The following is an 18,659-nucleotide window of genomic DNA, read 5'->3' on the forward strand; positions in this document are numbered from 1 at the left end:
GATTCAGAGTGCGGGCCCTGATTCAGAGTGCGGGCCCTGATTCAGAGTGCGGGCCCTGATTCAGAGTGCGGGCCCTGATTCAGAGTGCGGGCCCTGATTCAGAGTGCGGGCCCTGATTCAGAGTGCGGGCCCTGATTCAGAGTGCGGGCCCTGATTCAGAGTGCGGGCCCTGATTCAGAGTGCGGGCCCTGATTCAGAGTGCGGGCCCTGATTCAGAGTGCGGGCCCTGATTCAGAGTGCGGGCCCTGATTCAGAGTGCGGGCCCTGATTCAGAGTGCGGGCTCTGATTCAGAGTGCGGGCCCTGATTCAGAGTGCGGGCTGTGATTCAGAGTGCGGGCCCTGATTCAGAGTGCGGGCCGTGACTCAGAGTGCGGGCCGTGATTCAGAGTGCGGGCTGTGATTCAGAGTGCGGGCTGTGATTCAGAGTGCGGGCTGTGATTCAGAGTGCGGGCCCTGATTCAGAGTGCGGGCCGTGATTCAGAGTGCGGGCCCTGATTCAGAGTGCGGGCCGTGACTCCGAGTGTGGGCCGTGATTCAGAGTGCGGGCCCTGATTCAGAGTGCGGGCTGTGATTCAGAGTGCGGGCCCTGATTCAGAGTGCGGGCCGTGACTCAGAGTGCGGGCCGTGATTCAGAGTGCGGGCTGTGATTCAGAGTGCGGGCTGTGATTCAGAGTGCGGGCTGTGATTCAGAGTGCGGGCCCTGATTCAGAGTGCGGGCCGTGATTCAGAGTGCGGGCCCTGATTCAGAGTGCGGGCCGTGACTCCGAGTGCGGGCCCTGATTCAGAGTGCGGGACCCTGATTCAGAGTGCGGGCCCTGATTCAGAGTGCGGTCCCTGATTCAGAGTGCAGGCTCTGATTTAGAATGTGGGCAGTTATTCGGTGTTTGGACAAGTTGCGAACCCTGCTGTTGTTAAATGTGAGGTTATCCCAACACCGGGAAGTTATCTTGGAACACCTATTCTTTGTGCTGTAAATTTTCAATTGGTATAATGTGAGAAAAGGCATGTAAACTGGTGAGAAACTGCCAAGCCTTGTTCTGATCAATTTTGTAATGAACTCCAATTGGCTTTATTGGTTGGCCAATTGGAGTATGAGTTCCCTCAATGATAACTCATTGAGGGTGCCCATTTAATTACCTGTGTAGGCTTTGTGAACAGTCTTAAGTTGACTGGACTGCGAGCAGCACTGTTTGTAGCTGCTCCTGTAATATCGTTATTGTAAATAAATATTGGTGTGGTGACGGAACTCCTGCCTCCCGTGGATTACTTCAGTGGCGACGAGGTAAACTACGAATTTTGCGGAGACCAGCTGCCGCACTCGGAGGGTAAGCCTTGCCATTTTAAAAATGCCGTTTTTTGTAAGGTTAGAGGCATTCGACCCGGCTATTGAGGACTGGTCCCAGTATGTGGAGAGAATGTGTTACTTCTTCCGGGCAAATGATATACTGACGGACGAAAGGAGACTGCTTATCCTGCTATCGGCGTGCGGACCCTCCGCTTTCGCCATTATACGTAGTCTGACTTATCCCGATGCGCCGGACACGAAAACTTTCCAAGAAGTAACGGAATTGGTGAAAGAGCACTACGACCCAAAATCACCCCTCATTTTGCGTAGGTACAGATTCTACACAGTGAAGCGGGAAGGCAGGGAGTCAGTCACGGATTTCTTGACCTGCCTGAGAAGGCTGGTGGAAAAATGTGAGTTCGGCCCGACGCTAAATGAAATGCTTCGGGACCGGTTAGTGTGTGGTATAAACAACCTCACAATACAGAAACGCCTGTTGGCGGAAATGGAGCTAGACTGCAGGCAGGCGTTACAGCTCGCACTGTCCCTAGAAAAGGCAGCAAGTGGGCCGCAGGAACTACAGGGCACATCAATGGAGGTAGATACCTGTGAGAGGGACTACCACAAGGGGTCCTGCTACCAGATATCCGCACTCAGGAAAAACCTGAGGAATAGAGGGAAAAAGGAAAACCCCAGAACTGCCCCCAAGTCTGCCAGGACTAACTGGAGACAGAGAGAAGTACCGGCTGAGGCTCCCCCAACAGAGAAGGACCGTTTCTGGCACCAGACAGAGTGGGGTAACAACGACAGAAACCCTAGAAGGAGGTGGCAAAAGAGGAATAGCAGGTGGGGACGCAGGGAAGTACACAACCTAGACGCCCCATCCTCCTCCGAAGGGGAAGAATTATACAATATTACAACGAAGAAAGCAGAACCCATTCGGATTACCCCACGGGTGAACGGGCGGCCGACAATAATGGAAATAGACACGGGTGCGGCTGTATCAGTAATGGGAGTGGCAGCATTTAGAAAAATCAAAGATGGACTGCAGCCACTAGCCCTAACAAAAACATCGACGAAACTTAAAACCTACATGGGGAATCCCCTGGAAGTTCTAGGCACGACTCATGTACCTGTGGAATATGAGAAACAATTGCTCAGATTACCGTTGACGATAGTAGAGGGCTCCGGACCGAGCTTAATTGGACGGAACTGGCTGAAAGATCTAAAATTAGATCGGATGAAAATTTTCCAGAGTGGAAGCGGGCAGTTGAGTGGAGTACTCCAAAAATACCCGGAGGTCTTCCAGGAAGGTTTGGGGGAAATCATGGGCGCCAAAGCAACTTTGCACGTTGACCCAGAAGCCCTTGCGAAATTTTGTAAGGCCAGGCCGGTACCTTTTGCATTAAGGAAGAAAGTAGATGACGAAATAGAAAGGTTACGGCGCGACGGCATTATCAGACCAGTACAGTTCTCGGAATGGGCAGCGCCGGTGGTACCAATTTTGAAGCCAGACGGCTCGATACGTCTCTGTGGAGATTTCAAACAGACAGTAAACAAATACGCACTGCTGGACAAATACCCAATCCCGAAAATAGACGACCTATATGCCAAATTGGCAGGTGGGCTTTTGTTCACGAAACTAGACATAAGCCACGCCTACCTGCAGTTAAAACTGGACAAGGGCTCCCAGATGTTCGCTACGATCAACACCCTGAAGGGCCTTTTTCGTTATTCTAGGCTACCTTTTGGAGTGTCATCAGCCTGCGCTATATTCCAGCGTACGATGGAAAATATTCTGCAGGGACTACCGCAGGTGGCGATTTATTTGGACGATGTCTTAATCACGGGTAGGACAAACAGGGAACACTTAAGGAACCTGGAGGAAGTGCTCAGGCGTTTCGCAAAGGCAGGTGTACGGCTAAAAAGGGAAAAATTTGTTTTTCTGGCCCCACAAGTGACGTACCTGGGATATAAAGTAGACGAGTCAGGCTTACATCCATTAGAAGACAGAGTAAGGGCAATAAAAGAAGCCCCAGCTCCCACCACGGTCCAGGAGTTACGATCATTTCTAGGGTTGGTAATCTATTATGGAAAATTTATTGAAAATAGGGCGTCCATCCTAGAACCCCTCCACCAGCTACTAAAAAAGGGGCAAGAATGGAAATGGTCCACCCGCCAAAACCGAGCATTTAGGGACATTAAGGAACAGCTGTCATCCGAAAATGTCCTAGAGCATTATGACCCAAGGAAGGAGTTGGTGGTCACTTGTGATGCATCCCCCTACAGGGTAGGAGCCGTCCTAGCCCATAGAGGAAGGAATGGGGAAGAACGGCCAATAGCCTATGCTTCGAGGACCTTGGCAATGGCTGAGAGGAAGTACGCCTAAATCGAGAAGGAAGGACTGGCGGTGATATTCGCAGTAAAGAAATTTCACCAGTATATGTACGGGCGGAAATTCACCATAGTGACGGACCATAAGCCGTTATTAAAAGAAGACAAGTCAATACCCCCGATTGCATCAGCTAGAATCCAACGCTGGGCGTTGCTACTGGCGGCATATAGATACGTTCTGGAGCACAGACCGAGAACGTGAGTAGCACATGCAGATGCTTTGAGCAGACTTCCCCTCCCAGACACTCCGCCGCAAATACCAAAAGTAGAGGAGACAGTAATGACTCTACATTTTTTGGACACCCTACCAGTAGACGCACAACATATTCGGTTGTGGATGCAAAAAGGTCCAGTTTTAGCCAAGATGAAGCATTTACTGCTAACAGGGGAACTGGAAAGACCAGTGGAGCCCCAGATGCACCCATACTGGAGCAGAAGGGACCAAATAACCGTAGAAGATGGTATCCTATTATGGGGAGCCCGGGTAATCGTCCCAGCTCAGGGCCGTCAGGCAATCTTAACTGAGTTACATCACGGACACCCAGGGGTGTCTAAAATGAAGATGCTAGCTCGAAGCTACGTTTGGTGGTCAGGTTTGGACACAGACATAGCAGCCTTGGTACGTCGGTGCCAGGAGTGCCAACAGGGGCAAAGAGTGCCTACAGCGGCGCCATTGCACCCGTGGGAATGGCCAGGCAGACCGTGGACCCGCCTGCATATTGACCACGCCGGCCCTTTCATGGGCTCAATGTTTTTGGTGATAGTGGACGCCCACTCCAAATGGTTGGACGTCCACCGGGTAAACACGGCAAGCACAGCATCAACAATTGAAAAGCTCAGGGCCTCGTTTGCAACACATGGACTTCCGGAGGTATTGGTGTCGGACAACGGAACGGCATTCACAAGTGGGGAATTTGGAAAATTCCTGAAGGAAAACGGAATCCGTCACATCAAAACGGCCCCTTACCATCCAGCGACCAACGGCCTGGCAGAGAGAGCGGTCCAGACACTTAAAGTGGGACTCAAGAAGCAGCCGGCAGCGTCAATGGACACAAAGCTCTCCCGCTGGCTGTTTGATTACAGGACCACACCGCATTCCACAACGGGCATACCGCCAGCTGAACTCTTAATGGGAAGGCGGCTGCGAACGAGGCTGAGTCTCCTTTTCCCAAATTTAACGGGGAAAGTGGAGAAACAACAGGAGGCCCAACGCTGGGGGCATGATAATAGTCGGCAGCAGAGACATTTCCAGGTGGGGGCACCGGTTTGGGTCAAGAATTATGGGAATGGACCAACGTGGGTCAAAGGCACGGTAGAGTCCCAAACAGGGCCCATATCCTATGAGGTTTCAATAGGAGGTAAGGTGCTGAAGAAACACCTAGACCAAATAAGGGCAGCGGAACCACACCTGGAGGCAGGCGAAGCAGGACCGCCTCAAGCTGGGATAGCCCAGATGGAAAGGATACCCACACCCCAGCCCCGAGCAATTTCTCCAGACCCCGTCATCCAGTCATCAGAGTCGGAGATGGCCACTTGACGCGGCCGCCGCGACACCTCTCCCCGAGGAGGAGGAAGAACAACTTCCAAGGAGGTTGTCAAGGAAAAGATGGGCACCTATAAGGTACACCCCGCCCACTTCGGAGAACGACCCGGCGGAAGACACAGAGGTGACAGACCCAGGCATGAGGAGCAGGAAGAAGCTCAGAGGAATGCCAGCTGGCAGGAATTCCTCGGACCTTGGGGGGGGGGGGGGGTGTAATGAACTCCAATTGGCTTTATTGGTTGGCCAATTGGAGTATGAGCTCCCTCAATGATAGCTCATTGAGGGGGCCCATATAATCACCTGTGTAGGCTTTGTGAGCCAGTCTTAAGTTGACTGGACTGCGAGCAGCACTGTTTGTAGCTGCTCCTGTAATATCGTTATTGTAAATAAATATTGGTATGGTGACAGAACTCCTGCCTCCCGTGGATTACCACAAATTTGTAAAGAATATTTATTAAGTTAAAATAAAACACAGTAGGAGAGAGTATAATGTTCAACAACAGTACACTTAGCTCCGTTAATGGCTCTACACACATTGTATCTCTTGAGGTTAACCCTTGTTCCCAACAACTTGAAGTCTGAGAAATGCCCCTTTTCCCAATGAACATCCAATATGATATAACTATGAGCTAAATCCAGCATATAATTACCACCTGTTGGTTATTTTACAGGTTTGGGAAGATCATCTTCAGTTCAACCTAATGGTTATTTTGTGGTAGAGCTTGATTAAAACAGCAGCTTTTAACAACAACGATTTTTTTCAGGAGAGCCTGCTTTCTACAGCTGGGTGTGGCTATGATGGTAGCTGCTTCTCCCCTGGTGTACTCAGCTATTCTCCTTTGGTAATACTGTCCTTTATCTTTGATGTTATGGTACCTTAATAGCCTCCGACCAGGCTTTTAGCAGAGAGGGGCAAATTATATTCTTCTCTCTCTACTTTAAACTCATCTCTGCTATAATTCCAAAACCTATTTTTATACACCATTGTTTCTCCCTCATCACTTTGGTAAATACTTCTTTTCCTACTGCTATGCTAATTCACTTATCAAAACACACCTTCAGACACTGCACTCATCAGTTCCCCTTTTGTCCAGTTTCTTTAATTTATTTTACTGCAATTTCCTTTTTCGTTTTGATTTTGCTCAATTCTTGAATCTTCCTTTTACTCCAGTCGCTTCATACCTTCCCGATTATTACAAATGAAACATCATAATTGGGAAGGCGATTTCATTTCTCAAACATTTGTTATCAGTTTTACCTGATGTAATGTTATAAAGATTTAAAAGCATGCATCAACATAAAACATACCCCACACAAGGGGCGGAATTCTCCCACCCACCGCAGGGTCGGGGAATTGCCCAGGGCCGGCGTAAATCCCGCCGGGATTCTCCGCCACCCGGGAATTGGCGGGTGCGGGAATCGCACCCTGCCGATCGGCGTGCCCCCCGTGGTGATTCTCCGGCCCGTGTTGGGCCAAAGTCCCGCTGCTGTCAGGCCTCTCCCGCCGATGTGGTTTAAACCACCTCTGAGCCGGCGGGATTGGCGACACGAGCGGGCCCCCGGGGTCCTGGGGGGGGGGAGCGCGGGGCGATCGGACCCTGGGGGTGCCCCCACGGTGGCCTGGCCCGCAATTGGGGCCCGCTGATCGGTCGGCGGGCCTGTGCCATGGGGGCACTCTTTTTCTTCCGCCGCCACCACAGCCTCCACCATGGTGGAGGCGGAAGAGACCCCCTCCACCGCGCATGCGCCGGGGTGACATCAGCGGCCGCTGACGCTCCGGCGAATGCGCGGACTCACGCTGACCGGCAAAGGCCTTTCGGCCAGCCTTGATGCTGATCGGCATAGCGCCAAAGGCCGTTGCCAGCACGGTAGCATTGTGGAGAGCACAATCGCTTCACAGCCCCAAGTCTGCACCGGCTCTTGGAAAGAGCACCCTACCCAAGGTCAACACCTCCACCCTATCCCCATAACCCAGTAACTCCACCCAACACGAAGGGCAATTTTGGACACTAGGGGCAATTTAGCATGGCCAATCCATCTAACCGGCACATCTTTGGACTGTGGGAGGAAACCGGAGTACCCGGAGGAAACCCACGCACACACGGGGAGGATATGCAGACTCCGCACAGACAGTGACCCAAGCCGGAATCGAACCTGGGACCCTGGAGCTGAGAAGCAATTGTGCTATCCATAATGCTACCGTGCTGCCCTGTGTGGAGGAAGTGTGGAGGAACAGAGGGATCTTGGGGTCCACGTACATAGATTCCTCAAAGTTGCCACCCAGGTTGATAGGGTTGTTATGAAGGTGTATGGTGTGTTGGCTTTCATTAACAGGGGGATTGAGTTTAAGAGCTGCGTGGTTTTGCTGCAGCTTTATAATACTCGAGGTAGCCCACACTTGGCATATTGTGTCCAGTTCTGGTCGGCTCATTATAGGAAGGATGTGGATGCTTTGGAGAGGGTGCAGAGGAGATTTACCAGGATGCTGCCTGGACTGGAGGGCATGTCTTATGAAGAAAGTTTGAGGGAGCTAGGGCTTTTCTCACTGGAGTGAAGAAGGCAGAGAGTGACTTGATAGAGGTGTACATGGTGATGAGAGGCATGGATAGAGTGGATTGTCAGACTTTTCCCCAGGGTGGAAATGGCTGTCACGAGGGGACATAATTTTAAGGTGATTGGAGGAAGGTATATGGGAGATGCGAAGAACAAAGAACAAAGAAAATTACTACACAGGAACAGGCCCTTCAGCCCTCCCAGCCTGCGCCGATCCAGATCCTTTATCTAAACCTATTGCCTATTTTCCAAGGTCTACTTCTCTCTGTTCCCCAACCGTATATCTGTCCAGATGCATCTTAAATGATGCTATCGTACCCGCCTCTACCACCTCTGCTGGCAAAGCATTCCAGGCACCCACCACCCTCTGCGTAAAACACTTTCCACGCTCATCTCCCTTAAACTTTTCCCCTCTCACCTTGAAATCGTGACCCCTTGCAATTGACACCCCCACTCTTGGAAAAAGCTTGTTGCTATCCACCCTGTCCATACCTCTCATAATTATGTAGACCTCAATCAGGTCCCCCCTCAACCTCTGCTTTTCCAATGAAAACAATCCTAATCTACTCAACCTTTCTTCATAGCTAGCACCTTCCATAACAGGCAACATCCTGGTGAACCTCCTCTGCACCCTCTCTAAAGCATCCACATTATTCTGGTAATGTAGCGACCAGAACTGCACGCAGTATTCCAAATGTGGCCGAACCAAAGTCCGATACAACTGTAACATGACCTGCCGACTCTTGTACTCAATACCCCGTCTGATGAAGGCAAGCATGCTGTATGCCTTCTTGACCACTCTATCGACCTGCGTTGCCACCTTCAGGGTACAATGGACCTGAACTCCCAGATCTCTCTGTACATCAATTTTCCCCAGGACTCTTCCATTGACCATATAGTCTGCTCTTGAGTTAGATCTTCCAAAATGCATCACCTCGCATTTGCCTGGATTGAACTCCATCTGCCATTTCTCTGCCCAATTCTCCAATCTATCTATATTTTGCTGTATTCTCTGACAGTCCGCCTCGCTATCTGCAACTCCACCAATCTTAGTATCATCTGCAAACTTGCTCATCAGACCACTTATACCTTCGTCCAGATCATTTATGTATCACAAACAACAGTGGTCCGAGCACAGATCCCTGTGGAACACCACTAGTCACCTTTCTCCATTTTGAGACACTCCCTTCCACCACTACTCTCTGTCTCCTGTTGCCCAGCCAGTTCTTTATCCATCTAGCTAGTACACCCTGAACCCTATACGACTTCACTTTTTCCACCAACCTGCCATGGGAAACTTTATCAAATGCTTTACTGAATTCCATGTATATGACATCTACAGCCCTTCCCTCATCAATTAACTTTGTCACTTCCTCAAAGAATTCTATTATGTTTGTAAGACATGACCTTCCCTGCACAAAACCATGCTTCCGATCACTGATAAGTCTATTTTCTTCCAAATGTGAATAGATCCTATCCATCAGTATCTTCTCCAACAGCTTCCCTACCACTGACGTCAAGCTCACAGATCTATAATTCCCTGGATTATCCCTGCTACCCTTCTTAAACAAAGGGACAACATTAGCAATTCTCCAGTCCTCCGGGACCTCACCCGTGCTCAAGGATACTGCAAAGATATCTGTTAAGGCCCCAGCTATTTCTGACCTCGCTTCCCTCAGTAACCTGGGATAGATCCCATCCGGACCTGGGGACTTGTCCACCTTAATGCCTTTTAGAATACCCAAAACCTCCCCCTTCATTATGCCGACATGACCTAGAGTATTTAAACATCCATCCCTAGCCTCAACATCCATCATATCCCTCTCCTTGGTGAACACCGATGCAAAGTACTCATTAAGAATCTCACTCATTTCCTCTGACTCCACGCATAAATTCCCTCTTTTGTCTTTGAGTGGGCGAATCCTTTCTCTAGTTACCCTCTTGCTCCTTATATACGAATAAAAGGCTTTGTGATTTTCCTTAACCCTGTTAGCCAAAGATATTTCATGACCCCTTTTAGCCCTCTTTATTGCGCGTTTGAGATTTGTCCTACTTTCCCGATATTCCTCCAAAGCTTCATCAGTTTTGAGTCGCCTTGATCTTACGTATGCTTCCTTTTTCATCTTAGCTAGTCTCACAATTCCACCCGTCATCGATGCTTCCCTAATCTTGCCATTTCTATCTCTCATTTTCGCAGGAACATGTCTGTCCTGCACACTAATCAACCTTTCCTTAAAATACTCCCTTTCAAATGTGGATTTACCCTTAAACAGCTGCTCCCAATCCACATTCCCGAGCTCCTGCCGAATTTTGTTATAGTTGGCCTTTCCCCAATTTAGCACTCTTCCTTTCGGACACTCTCGTCTTTGTCCATGAGTATTCTAAAACTTATGGAATTGTGATCGCTATTCCCAAAGTAATCGCCGACTGAAACGTCAACCACCTGGCCGGGATCATTCCCCAATACCAGGTCCAGTATGGCCACTTCCCGAGTTGGACTATTTACATACTGCTCTAAAAAACTCTCCTGGATGCTCCTTACAAACTCTGCTCTATCTACGCCTCCAACACTACATGAGTCCCATTCAATGTTGGGGAAGTTAAAATTTCCCATCACAACCACCCTATTGCTCCTACATTGTTCTATAATCTGTCTACATATTTGTACCTCTACTTCACGCTCACTTTTGGGAGGCCTATAGTAAAGTCCCAACAATGTTACTGCACCCTTCCTATTTCTTAGCTCTATCCATATTGCCTCAGTGCTCGAATCCTCCATCATGCCCTCCTTAATCACAGCTGTGATATCATCTCTGACCTTTAATGCAACCCCTCCGCCCCTTTTACCTCCCTCTCTCTCCCTCCTGAAGCATCTATACCCTGGGATATTTAGTTGCCAGTCTTGCCCATCCCTCAACCAAGTCTCAGTAATACCAATACCATCATATTCCCAGGTACTAATCCAAGCCCTCAGTGCATCTGCCTTACCTGCTACACTTCTAGCATTAAAACAAATGCACCTCAGACCACCTGTCCCTTTGCGATCATCATCTCTTCCCTGTCTACTCTTCCCCTTAGCCACATTGAGTTTATTATCCAGTACCTTACTGGCTTTAGTTGCTGCTTCTTTACTGACCTCTAACTTCCTAATCTGGTTCCCATCCCCCTGCCACATTAGTTTAAAACCTCCCCAACAGTGTTAGCAAAAGCACCCCAGGACATTGGTTCCAGTCCTGCCCAGGTGTAGACCATCCGATTTGTAATGGTCCCACCACCCCCAGAACCTGTTCCAATGTCCCAAAAATCTGAAGCCCTCCCTCCTGCACCATCTCTCAAGCCACATATTCATTCTGACTATTCTTAAATTTCTACTCTGACTGTCTCGTGGCACTGGTAGCAATCCTGAGATTACTACCTTTGAGGTCCTACTTTTTAACTTATCTCCTAACTCCCTAAATTCTGATTGAAGTACCTCACCCCGTTTTTTACCTATATCGTTGGTGCCTATATGCAGATGTCAGAGGTAGGTTCTTTACACAGAGAGTGGTGGGTGCGTTGAATGCACTGCCAGCAGAGGTTGTGGAGTCAGAGTCATTAGGGACATTTAAGCGACTCTTAGACAGGCACATGGACAGCAGTAAATTGAAGGGGTGTAGGTTAGGTTGATCTTAGATTTGGATAAATGGTTGGCACAACATCGTGGGCTGAAGGGCCTGTACTGTGCTGTACTGTTCTACGTTCTATGTTGTATGGTGCTGAGGGTAGGAGGAAAGTTAGATGCTTTCATTGCGATAAACTAGGCCACAACAAATTATCATGCTGAGAGTTAAATGGAAAGCCAGTTGGAGTTATAACTCTTAAGATTGAAATGATTAAATCCAAGACTGGAGGAAAGGGGAAGCCGATAGCGGTTACAGAGAAGATCAAACACCAGGGCTGAAAATGTGTGCAAAAATTATACAGGGGCAGAGTGACCAGCAGGTGTATGATGTATTTAGGAACTCTGTATCTGAAGTGGAAGTCTTTTCACGTGTAAAAAATCGGATGGGGAAAAATATCACAATTTTAATAGTTACAAGAGAAAGTCAGTCCCTAATGTTGTGGGATAAGGATATTTGTTGTTCAGAAGGAATGTTGAAGGAAGACATTCATGGCAAAACAAGAAAAATTTATTTGGGGGAAATAAACTGAAGGAGTAGCTTGAAGATGGGAGAAGTGATTGTCGGAGTTGTAGAAGCATTGCACATTTCCCAGATTCAATCCATTCTAAGAGTTGTATAACTGGATTACAGATAGCAGTGATGCCTACAGTGGGCAAACAATTGGAGTGGGTCAAACAGCTACAGAGACATTGCAACCAGATACACTGGTGTGTTTCTTTATTGTGTAGCAATGAGGTCACAGGCACATAAGATAAGACAAGCGGGGAAGGAGCTATGAGCACAGGATGAGAAAAGTGTGATCAGGTTGTCTGGCATGACCTTTACTAAGTGAACTGAAGACTGCACAGACAAAGGGAAAGAAATCGATGTGCTTAGACCAAAGAGAATATAGAATTATCAATATAGAATTACAGGGGAATTATTCCAAATTAAAACAAATCTATCAAACCTACTCAGAATTGGAGACTCAGTGTATTCCTGAGTGTTATAATAATCTTTATTGTCACAAGTAGGCTTACACTAACACTGCAATGAAGTTACTGTGAAAAGTCCCTAGTCGCCACATTCCGGCCCCTATTCGAGTACACAGAATTTAGAATGTCCAATTCACCTAACAGCATGTCTTTCGGGACTTGTGGGAGGAAACCTGAGCACCCGGAGGAAACCGACACAAACACGGGGAGAACGAGCAGACTCCACACATACAGTGATCCAAGCCGGGAATCGAATCTGGGACCCTGGCGCTGTGAAGCAACAGTGATAACCACTGTGCTACCGTGCCGCCCAAATGGTTATAATGTAAAGAATGGCATATAAAGAATGGAGCCTTGGTTCCATGGTTTAACGGTGAGCACTCTGGACTTTGAATCCAGCGATCCAAGTTCAAATCTCGGTGGAGCCAGTACTCTGCTTGTCCACATCTTTATCAGGGGCTGTTTAGCTCACAGGGCTAATCGCTGGCTTTGAAAGCAGACCAAAGCAAGCCAGCAGCATGGTTCGATTCCTGTAGCAGCCTCCCTGAATAGGTGCCGGAATGTGGCGACTAGGGGCTTTTCACAGTAACTTCATTTGAAGCCTACTCGTGACAATAAGCGATTTTCATTTTTTTTTTAATAAGGAAATGGCATCCCATACTTGTCAGTGCCCATCAAAAACGGGCAGAAATACATCAAATTGTATTAACTCCTGAGTACAGGAAATAGATCCTCAGGATAGTTCATCAAATGCCATTAGGGGAACATCTAGGAATGAAGAAAACACAAGCAAAGATTCAGAAACAGTTTTACTGACGGAGATTTGATAAAGATGGAGCTAAATTTTCTCAAGCATGTCACACATCTCAAGTAATAGGCAAAGCACAAGCTGCAATAAAGCAAATTTGATCCCTATTACACCTTTCAAAGGCCCTTTTGTAAGAGTTCTAATCGTCAGTGAAAGATTGTTGTTGAAAACGCGAAGTGGAAATCAATACCTGTTAACTATTATGGCTATATCCACTAGATTTCCTGAAGCTATACTGTTAAGAACCATTACAACCAAGAGAGTGGTGGAAGAATTAACCAATTTCTTTACTAGATATGGCTTATGAAAAGAGATATAATCAGATTAAAGGTCAAATTTCATGTCAGGATTATTTAAAGAGGTCATGAATAGACTGGGAGTCACAAGGCGTATTAGAGAGGTGACATCAAACTTTTAGTGTATACTCAAGATTACCCTCATGATTGGGTAAAGGGATTCCATTTCTGATATTTGCCATGAGCGATGCACCAAATGTTTCTACCAGATTTAGTCCTTTTGAATTGGTACCTGGACTTGAAGTTAGAAGACCACTGAATTTATCATAAGTTCATCACCTACACAAGCAGAATTGGGCCATTTGGTCCATCGAGTCTACTCCACCATTCAATTATGGCTGATCTCATCCTAACCTTAACTCGACCGTCATTCCCGTTCTCCATAATCCTTCAACCCATTACCAATTAAAAACCTGCCTAACTCTTCCTTAAATTTGCTCACTGTCCCAGCATCCACCGCACTCTGGGGTAGTGAATTCCACAGATTCACAACCCTTTGGGGGAAGTAGTTTTGTACGTCTTATCCTAAGACATGACCTCTTGTTCTAGAATGCCCCACAAAGAGGAAGCATCCGCTCCACGTCTACTTTCTCCATACCTTTTATCATCTTGTGCACCTCAGTTTGATCTCCCCTCATTCTTCTGAACTCTAGAGATTATGGGCCTAAACTGTTCAATCTCTCTCCATACGGCAAACCCCTCATCTCTGGAACCAACCTAGTGAACGTCCTCTGAACTGCCTCCAATGCCACTACACCTTTCCTCAAATAATGGGACCAAAACTATGCACAATACCCCAGGTGTGGTCTCATCAATAGTTTGTATACACTGCCTCACCTTTATACTCTATTACTCTAGCTATAAATGTCATTCGATTTCTTTATTATCTACTATACCTGCATGCTGGTTTTCTGTGACTCATGAACAAGGACCCCAGATCCCTCTGCAATGGAGCACCCCGAAATCTCTCAGACATTCTGAATTCTCCCTCAGTGAACCTGAGCAGGCGCCGTAGTGTGGCCATCCAGGGGATTTTCACAGCAACTTGTGACACTAATAAAGATTATTCCTATTATTATTTTGATAATACATTGCCTTCCCATTTTTTTTTATAAACGTAGAATACCCAATTCTTTTTTTCCAATTAAGGGGCAATTTAGCATGGCCAATCCACCTAACTCGCACATATTTGGGTTGTGGGGGTGAAACCTATGCAGGCACAAGGAGAATGTGCAGACCCCACATAGGTTGTGACCTGGGGCCTGGATCGAACCCAGATCCTCAGCGCCGTAGGCAGCAGTGCTAACCACTGCATCAGCGTGCTGCCCTCCTTTCCATTTTTCTGACTAAAATGCATGACCCCACACTTAACCACGTTAAACTCCATCTGCTGCATTTTGGCTCACTCTCCTAACCTATCTATATTTATTTGTAAGGTTCTGATTTCCTCATTGCAATTTACAGTCTCACATATTTTTGTGTCATCTGCAAATTTGACCATAGAACCTTCTATCCCTGTATCCAAGTCGGTAATATCGATTGTAAATAGCTGGGGCCCAAGGAACGAACCCTCAAGCACTTCACTAGTTACATCCTGCAATGCAGAAAAAAAAGCCTTTATCCCGACTCTGCCTTCTGTCCGTCAGTCAGATTTCTATCCAAGGTAATAAATTACCCCTAATCCCATGTGAACTAATGTTGTGAATTAACCATCTGTGCAGCACCTTATCAAATGCCTTCTGGAAGTTCAGAGATACCACATCTACAGGATCCCCATTATCCACTTTGCTTGTTACATCTTTGAAGAACTCTAGCAATTTAGTCAAACATGATTTGCCCTTCCTAAACCATGCTGACTCTGATGTATAGCGTTTTGACTTTCCAAATGTTCTGATATTACTTCCTTGATAATTGATTCTAACAGTTTCCCAAAAACAGATGTTCAACTAACTGGTCTGTAATTTCCCATGTTCTGCCTCGCTCCCTTTTTGAATAACGGCGTGTTTCCAATCCATTGGAACCTTTCCCGTGTCCAGGGAATTTTGGAATATTGCAACCAATGGATCCACTATCTCCTCTGTCACTTCCTAAACACTGGTTAAGTTATCTTCCAGATAAAACAAGATGAATTGGAAGATTTACTTCAATTTATAAATTTATTTGTGGGAATAAATTAAGTAGAACGGAGATAGCGATGCATGATGTAGATGTGGAGAAAGCAGTTGCAATGAAGCAACATCTACGTAGGTGAAATCCAGCAATGTTATCACAAGTGTAGAATGTAGGCCATCGGACCCCGGTGACTTGTCTGCCTTCAATCCCAAAGTTTGTTGAGTATCCTTTCCCTATTGATGTTGATTGTTCGAAATTCCTCGCTTTCTATTAACTATGAATTGCCCCTTCCTATAGAAATGGTACTAGTGTCCTCCACCATGAACACTGAGGCAAAGTATTGATTTAGCATTTTTGCCATTTCATAGAATTTACAGTGCAGAAGGAGGCCATTCGGCCCATCGTGTCTGCACCACCCCTAGGAAAGAGCACCCTACCCAAGCCTCCCCGTAACCCAGTAACCCCACCCAACCTTTTTTTTTGAACACTAAGGTCAATTTACCATGGCCAATCCACCTAACCTGCATATCTCTGGACTGTGGGAGGAAACCGGAGCACCTGGAGGAAACCCACGCAGAGACGGGGAGAACGGGCAGACTCCGCACAGACAGTGACCCAAGCCGGGAATCGAATTTGGGACCCTGGAGCTGTGAAGCAACTGTGCTAACCACTATGCTACCGTGCTGCCCCACTATGTGTTCCTCACTATTAACTCTCTGGGTTCAGCTGCCAAGGGATCAACATTCACGTTAGCGACTCTCTTCACTTTTACGCACCTGTAGAAGCTTTTGCTATCCATTTTTATATTTTGTGCTAGTTTTCTTAATCCAAGAAAAACTATTAAGTAAGAATTCAAAGATTACTCTTTTGTATCAAATTTCAGAGAGAGACTGAATGGGGCTTGTGAGGTGGCAAGGAGACATTTAAAGACAGCACAGCAGGGGATGAAAGCCATGGCTGATAGGAAAATGCATACTTGTAGTTTTGTAGCAGGACAGAAAGTGCTCGTGCCGTTTCCTGTCTCGGGCGAACCACTAAAGGTTAGGTTTTTTGGATTGTATCAAATTGAAAGAAAACAAAAATTGTCTACACTTCCATAGTCCGTATTCCTCTATTCCCACCCTATTCATGTATTTGTCAAGATGCCCCTTAAACGTCACTATCGCCCCTGCTTCCACAACCTCCCCTGGCAGCGAGTTCCAGGCGCCCACTACCCTCTGTGTACAAAACTTACCTCTCACATCTACTGTAAACCTTGCCCCTCGCACCTTAAACCTATGCCCCCTAGTAATTGGCCCCTGTACTCTGGGAAAAAGTCTCTGACTACCCACTCTGTCTATGCCCTCATAATTTTGCAGACCTCTATCAGGTCGCCCCTCAACCTCCTTCGTTCCAATGAGAACAAACCAAGTTTATTCAACTCTCCTCATAACTATTAATATGCTTCAGAGATATTGGAATAGCAGAGATGGGAATAAATATGAGGTCTTGGAAGTAATGAAACAGGGACAAGAGGACAGGTTAAATTCTGGACGTGACTTTCCTCTGATTCATTTGGATAATGAGGCAGCACTCAAAAATTTAAACAACTGGTTTAGTTATCTTCCAGCTAAGGCAAGGTGAATTGGAAAAGTTACTTCCACTTTTTTAATTTATTTGTGGGAATAAATTAGGCAGAACAGAGATGGTGATGCATGATGTAGATGTGGGGAAAGCAGTTGCAATAAAGCAACATCCATGTAAGTTAAATCCAGCAATGTTATCACAACACAGAAGGAAATTGAATACATGCTCCAAAATGACATTATTGAATTAAGTTCTAGTGATTGGAGCTCCCCTATCGTAATGGTGCCAAAGCTGGATCGAACGCAATGACTTTGTGTGGACTAAAGGGAAGTGAATGCCATCACCAGGAGGGATTTGTTTCCTATACCACGGTTGGAGGATTACATGGAAAGAGTTGGACAGTCTGCATTCATCACGAAAATAGACTTACTAAAGGGCCTTTGTCCAAGAGGGCGAAGGAAATCTCAACATTCGTGATGCCAAATGGACTTTATCAATTTAAAGTTATGCCATTCAGGATGAAGAACGCAACATTTCAGAGACTGATAATTAAAGTTATTCAAGGACGGTGTCACTGTTCAGTGTACATTGACGATTTAGTGTGTTCAGTCGAAGTTGGGGAGTGCATCTGCAACACTTAAAAGAACCGTTTGAATGTTTAAAAGAGGCTAATCTCATCGCGAATTTGGCGAAAAAGCGAATTTGCGAAAGCTCAAATTTCACATTTAGGACATGTCGTGGGACATGGTCACATGGCCCCACCAGATGTAAAAAATGCAGGCCATTTGGAATTTTCCAGAACCTACAACAAGAAAAGAGATTTCAAGGTTTCTGGGAGTGAGTGGATTTTATCGTAATTTCGTGCCAAACGTTAGCAGTGTGGTAGCACCACTAACAGAACTCTTGAAGAAGAACAAGCAATTAAACTGGACGGAGGAATTCCAAACTGCATTCCAACTTTAAAAACTGTGTTGACAACAAAGCCAGTTGTCGCCACACCACATTATGACAAACAGTTTAAACTGGCTGTGAATGCTGGTGACGCTGGTGTGGGAGCTGTGTTGTTACAAAAAGATGAACTTGGACTTGAGAAGCTCGTGGGATAATTAAGGAAATTAAATCACCACCAAAGAAGTATTCCACAATTGAAAAAGAGACTTTAAGTTTGGCATTGCAACATTTCTTGATTGATGTTGCCAATAATCCAGCTGAGACGGCCATAGATACGGATTATAATCCCCTAAAATCTCTGGAGAATTTTTGAAATCGGAACGCCAGATTGTTTTTATGGAATTTGTTACTACGACTGTTTAACTTAAAAATCATTCATGTGGCCGGAAGAGAAAAACATCATTGCGGATGCTTTATCAGGAGTGCAAAAACCCTGGGGTATATTTTATGTTAATGCATGCTTTGAAATCTTTGTAATGGTTGATTAAATGGAACCGACAAGAAGTGGTTGAGA

The 18,659-nt window shown here is 46.4% G+C and overlaps 1 protein-coding gene across 1 annotated transcript in view; it reads left to right on the top strand.

Annotated features, from left to right (window-relative positions):
- scn5lab (sodium channel, voltage gated, type V-like, alpha b) overlaps positions 1 to 18,659 on the top strand; it is a 707,937-nt gene that overhangs the window by 140,742 nt on the left and 548,536 nt on the right. The gene's annotated exons all lie outside the window — the stretch shown is intronic.

This window comes from Scyliorhinus canicula, chromosome 5 (assembly GCF_902713615.1).
Source record: "Scyliorhinus canicula chromosome 5, sScyCan1.1, whole genome shotgun sequence".
Classification (NCBI taxonomy): domain Eukaryota; kingdom Metazoa; phylum Chordata; class Chondrichthyes; order Carcharhiniformes; family Scyliorhinidae; genus Scyliorhinus; species Scyliorhinus canicula.